The sequence below is a fragment of the Haemaphysalis longicornis genome, unplaced genomic scaffold (genome assembly GCF_048455015.1).
Source record: "Haemaphysalis longicornis isolate Haplotype H1 unplaced genomic scaffold, Haemaphysalis longicornis Haplotype H1 scaffold_4, whole genome shotgun sequence".
NCBI lineage: Eukaryota > Metazoa > Arthropoda > Arachnida > Ixodida > Ixodidae > Haemaphysalis > Haemaphysalis longicornis.
In genome coordinates this window covers 226,338,170-226,347,152 of record NW_027526361.1, presented here as the reverse complement: position 1 = coordinate 226,347,152, position 8,983 = coordinate 226,338,170, and positions in this window count along the sequence as shown.

Genomic DNA, 8,983 nt, shown 5'->3' with positions numbered 1-8,983 from the left:
AGGCGTTTCACATCCCGTGCTTTATTCAACGAGGCAGTAGCGAAAGGAAACTAGCAGGGGCGAAACGCGTAGGAAACGGATCGAAACCATTCGAGCGCGCATGGCGGATGCAAATCGCGAAGCAATTCATGTCAAGCGGAAAGAGGGGCTTTACAGACTGGTCAATAATTGGCACCTTTTGAAGTCGAAAACAGCGCTAAACACGAGACATGAGTAAAAGCAAATACACAGCTGGCGACACATCGCGTTTTTTTTTTTTTGGGGGGGGGGGGGGGTTGCAGGACAATATATGGGAAAGGTGAAGAAAGTATATCACAAAGATTTGGTTAGCTCGGGAAAATATCACCTTTTTCGGTTTTCTCATACATTCTTTTTAAAGCGCCCACAGTTGTTCGTCACCGCATCTGTTGTGTACTTGTCTATACCCTTGTCTCATCCTTAGCGCTGCAGTTTTTCCCTCAACAAACAAAGCGTCCCAGGAATTCAATTGGACATTAAGGCTTTCTCACTGAGAACTCCTGGGGAGTGCTTAGGTGTCCTCGGGCCGTCTTTGGATCATGGGTTAGTTGCGATGAAATAATCCCTATAGTCGCAGTCAGCGATTTCAATGTAGATGTGTCGGTATCGAAAAGAAGGTGGTTTACGCGCTTCAGGTTGGAGGCATCTGTCTTACGACGCCACACCCATCCCCGGCCTGAGAGTATTGAAATCAATAAAAAACAGTGGCAAATAGGCCAATGGTCTATCTGTGAACAATTATTCCAGGTATGATGCGTGCACTTTTTAGCATGGTGCTTGCCTTTTATACGCGGTATTTCCAAAGCACCAAAATTTATTCTACTGGTAGCTGCTGTCGCGAAAGCTGAATGCGCCCTATAGGCCAATCCCTCGATTGGCCAACGGTTGCTAGAAATGGCCACCAGAGTACCTGAAGCTTCGGCCATCAGACTTTGGGACGATTCAAATATACCTGATTTACTCAATTCTAAGCATCCATCCATCCCCCCCCCCCGATTATATGCACCCTCCCCTACTTTCAGGAAAAATTTTGGAAAAAGAAATGTTGGCATGCGAATCTATAAGCAGCCCCTTTTCTAAGCAACCATCGTAAGGTGGATTTCAGACGCGTGGAAGCGGGCTCGAGTTCACGTTGCGGTCAAGTCGTTTATGAAGCTATCAATTGCAAACCACTTCAACAAAACAGCATACGACCTGTTGGAAGATACTGGAAGCGGCGGCCTAGGCGGCACAACGGACTCCAATGGTAGGTGACTGGGTATCATACGAAAGCGGTGAGGTCACTGTGTGTACCTATTTTTCGGATGAATATTGGTCAGATGAAACATTACTCGTTGCGCCCGTCTCGTCGAGATATGGCCGCGAAAGAAAGTGGAGGGGGAGGGAGATTTATAAGTTTTTCGAATCTAAGCACCCCCTTCACTTTGGGAATCGCAATATTGGAAAATATGGGAGGGGGGGGGGGTGCTTAGAATCGAGTAAATACGGTAAGTTCATTCACTGTAGTCTAAAGATGAGCAAGGTATGTGCTTCGCCTTCTTTGTCAGCACGGCCAAGTTTCCATAAATTTCGTTTAATTGTAAGTTATGCTGCAATGCACATCAAAAAGCTATGATCGTTCTTCACACATCAATGTACCGTCTCGCGCGGGCATGTGCAGATGGCGACAGAACTACGACGACACCCAAGTGCTTGTGAAATAGCAACTGCGGAAGTGTTCGTGTCTTACTGTACGCTCCTACGCGCTTCGCTGCGATTACACTTTGCTCTTATGCGTGCACGGTGCCACAAACCTGAGACCTTCGAACCACACCGCTGAGTTTGCCTTTGTGTCGGCCTATCAGTTTGGCAATGTGATGTACATGGGGTCACGTTGAGTGGTGATCCATTCATTGCGCCCTATATCTCTGGTGACCCCTGCGCCGCAGGGCAAGGGGATCATTAGCGGCTACAGCAGCAACTAAGGGAGCAGTCCTTTTCTTTGCGTGTTATTTCTGGTTCACGCGCTATGAAACGCGTCGCAGTCAATGAGGATTTATTTTCGCTTCAAGTTTCCGCATTGAAAGGTACGCGCCATCCTTTATGAACTATCCACGTGGAAGGAAGACGCGCTGTGGGGCACAACACATAAGCGTATGCTGTATGAGGGCTCCGTATCCTTGCTTCCAAACGTTTGCTACTTCTTTGTAGGAACCACCTAAAAATACATTACAAACTAAACGGACGAAGACCGTGGCCTAGATGACTCTGGGGCACAGTTCTTTTGTCATATTTGTTCTCTGTCCTTTATTTGGGTTACTTACTTATCGTATCAGTTATAACTAGTCCTAATGACTCCTTTTTCTCAGTCTTTGACCCAGCTCTGGTTCTTTTCCAACTGCACACAGCAAGAAGCCTATCAACGGCGGTGACACAGCGGCCTAATTGACAATCGTGAACTCCGGATGCAGACAAGCAAGCGTTTCTCCGACTCGATGTCACGACCACAGCGTGCGCCGTCAGCGGAGACCTCATTCTCATTCCCCGATAATCTCCGTACAGCCGCGTTAAAAAGCTCGTGCACAGCGTCGTAGTTTTCCCAAGAAACAGCAAGCGCATCAAAACAGCCATGCATCTCATAGCAGCCACCTCGACCGCCTTCGCGCTGCTGGTTCTCGTGAGCTGTGCTCCAACGACTCGACCACTGAAGAAGGCGGGGCACGTCATTGCCGTCAGAGACGTGCACGACCACGGGGACCCCATCGACATGGCCTTTGGACTGCCGAACGTGTTCGGCGTGAAGGTCAAGAGGAGGCCCACCGGCACGGGCGTGGGCGTCGAGGTCCCGGCCCTGTTCGGGTTCCACTACCAAAGGCATGCCGCCGTCCCGCCCGTCAAAGTTGTCGGCGTCCACAGTGCGAATAGCGGCTCTCCGTTTTCTCAAAGCCACCCGCTGCCTCCTCCGGACAACGTGCCGTCGACGCCCGCGAAGACACCAGTGCGGTGCCAAATCATTTACGGGGCGGACTGATTGATCTCCCTGCAGTGTTTTGTGCTTTCACGTGAGCCCCAGCGAGTTCTACGACGGCGGTTCAAGCGTTCCAACCGGACGATTGTTTAGTTAATCCGTTTTGTTGTATTTTCTGGCGGGAGAAATGTCAGTAGAATTGGAACTTTCTCCTTTTGTGAGAGTCCCCGTAGCAGGTTCACGTGGTAGGGGGAGTAAATCGCTGGTGGGCAGAGATTATCTTCGCAGGTGTCTGGGGATTGCCAAAGAAGTCAAAAACACGCTACAGGATAGTAGGGTCGTTACGGTAAATGAGGGATTTTGCTTAATCAGTGGTACCCAGGCAGCCCAGCTTCTTTGAGAAATTCGCAAAAGTTGCAGAGGTATTCTGTGACAAGTGACCGAGGGTGGCAGGGGAAATTTTTCTTTAATGTTCAGCGGTGCAGACAAGGAGACGTGAAAGTGAAGCTTTTCATTTGGGAGGTGCGTTCTTGGTAAAAATAAGGGCGAGCGAGTGTGAGACAGTTACTTCTCTGTAAATTGCTTGCATTTAGGTGAGCCACTGGTGCTCAACCGGAGAACGCAGTCCGCAAACATGCTGCAGCCACTAACGAGATATATATGAGGCGGCTGCGTACGGATAGAAGTGTTGGTCCGGCTGCCAGCTGAGACGCTGGCTGCATGCTGTCTGCTCAGCCCATCACTTGGTCTTGCGATGTGGCATGTTTCACCCGACGATTTCCCTATTGTTTGGGTACAAAGATATTGCACGCCTTTTTAGCTATTGCTGTTCAATAGTCTCAGTTGATGCAACCCATGTTGTGAGAGGAAACAAATTCTTTTGTGATGTCATATTCTTTGTAGGCCGGAGAGGTTAGTCGATGGTTTTCACGATGTGACCTTTTATATGCGTATCATTTCTATGTGGACTTAATAAGCAAAACTGCCTGTGCAACTCCTGATGTCACACTTCTCCCGCATAAGAAAATGCTGTTAATAAAAGACGCCAGGGCCTCCGCACTCTGATATCAGACTCCTTTTATTGCTCCAGAAAAATGTCTTCCCAGCAATGCATTTGTCCGGTTGAGCCCTTTGCACTATCAGAAGTGATGGGGGTCCCCTCGACCATATCATGCGCACAGGGGGAGGGGCGGGGGGGGGGGGGGGGTCAGGGGGCGCCACCCCTCCCCTAATAATCTGGAGGGGGGCGCCAAATTTGCCCCATGCCTTAACTCAATCGAACCTGTCCCTTAGGGTTACGACCACGCGTGTGTTTTCACGATCATGGCAGCCGATGAAGCCTCATGTTGCCTTCCAAAGGCTGTTCACTTTCAGCCCCGGAAGTGCGTCGCTGTGAGAAACACGTTACCACTTAATTTTCATATTTGCAGCTACTGCGGAGCTTGTCCTCCTACTTTTCCTCGCAAATGATGTGAATAGTACTGAGCAAAATAGCCGTGTAAAAAGAGTTTCAGAGCAGACCTTCTTAAATTCTTACGAATTTCAAAAGCTAGCGTTTGAGCTGTGCGCACGGGAACCACGTTGCAGTTTACAAAAGACCGATGTGCACATATGTTTCTGTGCTTTAGGGTAAATGGAAGTCCTTCCGGCAGCGCGTTGTGAAATTGATGCCGCATCCGCCCTGGGACCTGCCCCCTTTGCCGATGTTACACATGAAAGTAAAAACTTCTGTCCAGAAATATTTTGTAGGTGTTGCAATTCCATTTCATCGAAATGAAAATTTTATAACAATCCCTCGTCTTTCCACTGCGTTCTGACCGTTAGTTAGGCCTTTAGTGGGAGGAGGTCGGGAGTTCCAGAGGAAGAGAGGGGGGGGGGGGGGGGGCGGGGCGCTCACTTAAGACTTCGCTCCCCCTAATCGAGAACCCTGCGCACGCGTCATATGCCCTCGACGAAATACTGTTACGTGGCGGCGGGATGAAGGTGACACGAATCATGGTAGATGAAGCGATGTATTTGCAAGGTGAGACGATCTATTTACAAGCGGCCATAACAGCTAGTCCCAGCCAGGCTGCGAGCTACCACCCTCTCCCTCGCAATCGTGTGTGGTGGATAAACATGGCGCTTCGCTACACTTGGTCCTTGTTTTTCTTCTCGTGGCAATATTGGGCCGTGTCATATTGGGAAACAATTTGCTCTTGTAGCTAAGGTAGCTCGTACACCTGACCTATTATAAGCCTGCATTTGGGTTGTTCGGCTTTTCCGCACAGCTTGTATGTTGTGCGAGAAGCCGACTTTGAACTGCATGCTGCGTGGAGACGCCACTTTCTTGCGTTATGGACACGGAACAAGAATACAAACAGGAAGAGAAAACTATTGCGGCAGGTGTGGACGAGCGACCGGATACTGTCACGATGCAAATAAACGGTGACTTCAAAGCTTCGTACCTGGGACGACAAAGGAGATGGTGGCGTCAACCGATGGACGTATACTGATAGCGTCCACAACCCATTCCGGGGCTGGGCAGAGAAGTACCTACCGCGGCAACCGCGCAACTTCTTCCGCGGCAGACTCCACAACTAGCTTAACCTTGGACGACCGCTTGCGACGTTATATGACCGCCCTAGAAATTGCGCCGTTTCTCTCCTCTAGGATTTATACACACCCCCTAGCGATTTGTCCTGATTGTCCTGTTTGCTTCTTTCTAGGTGCCTGTCTTTTTTCGCTGGTGAAATGTTTTTAGGTCAACACCAAATAACCCAACTTTCAGCCTTCACTGTTGCACTCGCCCAACACCTCCCGAAGCATTTCGATACCCACCCCCCCCCCCAAAAAAAAAAAAAAAAAACAATATTCCACAGCCACGAGCACCAAGCCCAGGGATGTACAGCCCCCCCCCCCCCCCCCCCAAAAAAAAAAAAAGAAAAACCAAAATTCTGGTAAACCCCTGCCCCTCCTGTATTGATTCTACTCCTTGGTTGTCGGCTATGTTTGGCAAAAAGGCGACAAAAATTGGGGGGATGAGGGGGGGGGGGGGAGGGGGCTTTGCGCACTCCCTGAAATGCCCTCGCGGACTCCTTGAGGTGTATAGTAGTGAAGACGACTTCAAAGCGGCTTGGTGTATAGCAAAGCCGCGTACACATATTCGTTCGACAACTCCCACTTGGGAATTTCTGCTTTTCTTTTTGTTTTCTTCTGATCTGACCAGATCTCCAAGGTAAACTTCGAGGTACCTCAGGATGACTGCTTTCAACGCCTTCTTCTGCTGCCTGATCCCACTAGAAGCGATCGAGTTCAAGGGGAGAGCACAGTGCTTGTGCAACAAAAGAAGGCAAACATTGTTTTTCAAGGAAGGAATTGAATGGGCTGCCGGCAGCTTATTCTGAATCCTGACACGGTCTAGCCATCTGAGAGAGCTCGTGAGTGTTGGTAAAGTTGATGATGGTTTGATGTTTATGGCGCAAGGCCAACTGGGGCAAAGAGCGCCAAAACAATAGTCGTATATGAGAGGTGATACCTTAAACACTAAGTAAAATCAGCAAAAACAAAAGTAAAATCACAAAACGACAATGAGCATGGCTGGTGTATAGGGCCAGATTTCATGATGCGTGATAGGAAATGAGGTTTAAAAACTTGACTTCTGACAAATACTCAAACACACGTTTCACGGAAACAATGGCTTCGTCACCTAGAAAAAACGATGGATGTAGGGGAATATGTTGTCTGTAGAGTTATCTGAAGTGTTTGTGTCGTGTTGTGTGAAGTGCCTTGCATGTGATTAGTATGTGCACTACGGATAGGGCCTCTCCGCACCTGCTGCACTGGGATCTAGAAGATCCCGTCAGCAGATAAGAGTGCGTCGCATGGGTGTGCCCTATCCGCAGCCTACCCAAGGCGACTTCCATGTGTCTGTTGTGTGAGTCAGATGTGTACCGTCCCAAGTGTGGCTTTATTACATGTAGTTTGTTGTCTGTCAGTTCATCCCAGTGTGTTTGCCATTTCCTACGAAGGTATTGTCGAATTTGTGGCTTAAGGTCACTCTGTGGTAGTATGGTTATATCTATACTGTGTTCCTGAGTGCAGCAACTGCGGCCTTCTAATCCGCAACCTCATTGCCAGCAATTCCAGCATGGCCTGGAACCCAGCACAACACCAGAACAAGTTTTTGGGCATATATAGACATGATAGTGTTGAAAACCATATGGACAATTCTGTTTTTGCATGGCTTGTATGATGCCAATGCGCGCACAACGCTAAAGGAATCTGTATGTATGATGGACTTCGAGATTTTGTGTTCAAGAATGTGTTGTGCAATTAGTAAGATGCCATATGCTTCAGCTGAGTAAATTGTGGTGTATGTGCTCATGGTTCTGCATGCATCAAAGTTTGGTCCATGAGCAGCGCAAGACACTATGGTTGCAGTTTTTGATGCGTCACTATAAAACTCTGCACATTGATACTTGTACTGCAGGGAGAAGAAGTGCTGCAAAATTGCAGTTTGTGGTACCCCGGTTTTATCAATATTCATGAAAGACAAGTCACAACACACAGGTTGAAGCTGCCAGGGTGGTAAAACATCAGTAAAGGAAGATGTGTAAATGTCTGAAAAGGAGATGTTGAAATCCGAAGCTTCCTGTCTCACTCTAAGTGAGAATGGCAAAGGAACAGACGGGCGATTTACAATCACTAGTGATGTGGATACATCATTAAAAACAGGTTTAAAAGGATGGTTATTCATCGATGAAATTTTGAAAGCGTAGAGCAAGTCCATGTACGTTCGTTGGTCCTCAAGGCACCATTTGTTACATTCAACGTATAGACTCTTTGCCGGGCTAGTGCGGAACGCACCCGACGCAAGGCGGAGGCCCAAGTGGAGTACTGGGTCAAGCATTTTTAGTGCGGTTTTTGATGCCGACCCATACACGACGCTGCCGTAGTCTAACCGGGACCCGACTAAGGCGGTAAAGACCCGGAGAAGTAGTTCCTTGTCTGCACCATAGGATTGGTGGGAGAGCACCTTGAGAATGTTTAGTGTTTTTAGGCATTTATGTTTAAGTGCTTTGACGTGAGGTATGAACGTGAGCTTGTTATCAAATATGACACCTAAAAACTTGTGCTCCCTTTTAACAGGAATAGATGCACGGCCAAGAGCAATCTCAGGGTCCGCACTAAGCCCGCGCTTGCGGGAGAACAGAACACAAGTACTTTTGCCCGGGTTCAGTTTAAAACCGTTAAGGTCCGCCCATCTAGCAAGCTTCTTAACACCGAGCTGTACTTGACGTTCGCAAATTGACAGGTTACAGGATTTAAAAGATATTTGAACATCGTCTACATAGATGGAACAGGAAATGGTTGGTGGCAATGCCTTTCAGAGGGAGTTCATCTTAACTATAAACAATGTGCAGCTTAAAACTCCACCTTGCGGCACACCATTTTCCTGCATTTCCTGAGAGTGTTGGTAAAGTTCTCATGGGTATTCGTGGATGGCGTTCCCCATTTCTTCAATTACATGGTAGAGGAGAGGAAGTATTGAGTGCAATAAAGGCTAGGTACGAAACTGTTTTCCTTTCTTCCTACCGAACATTTCTCCAAGAATGCAAAACATTTAGTTCCACCAGACCACAGGTCCCAAGAAAAAATGCTTGCCTCAATAGCGGGCCTACAGAGTTTGACAAAGCAGGGCAGTTCATTACAATGCACGTTCACAACTACTCGCATGAAAAAGGGACATTTCTTTTTTGCGATGTTGCTTTATAGTGAGTAAGCAGGTCCGGAGTGGTACCCCATTGACGTGCATGTTTATGAGCAGAAACCATCCACACTGTTCAACAGATCTTTCAATTGTGAATGCAGCACTGTCTGCTTTCCCTTCTTTCTTCTCTGTTGTCACTGCGCGACGTTTTGTTTCAATAAATACACACTAACCCAGTTTTCCATATTGCTCCGTTCCTGTTCCTATGGAAGTCTCAATTTTCATCTGTTCCAACATCCTCCCAAAGCAGCCATGCCAGCTCACGT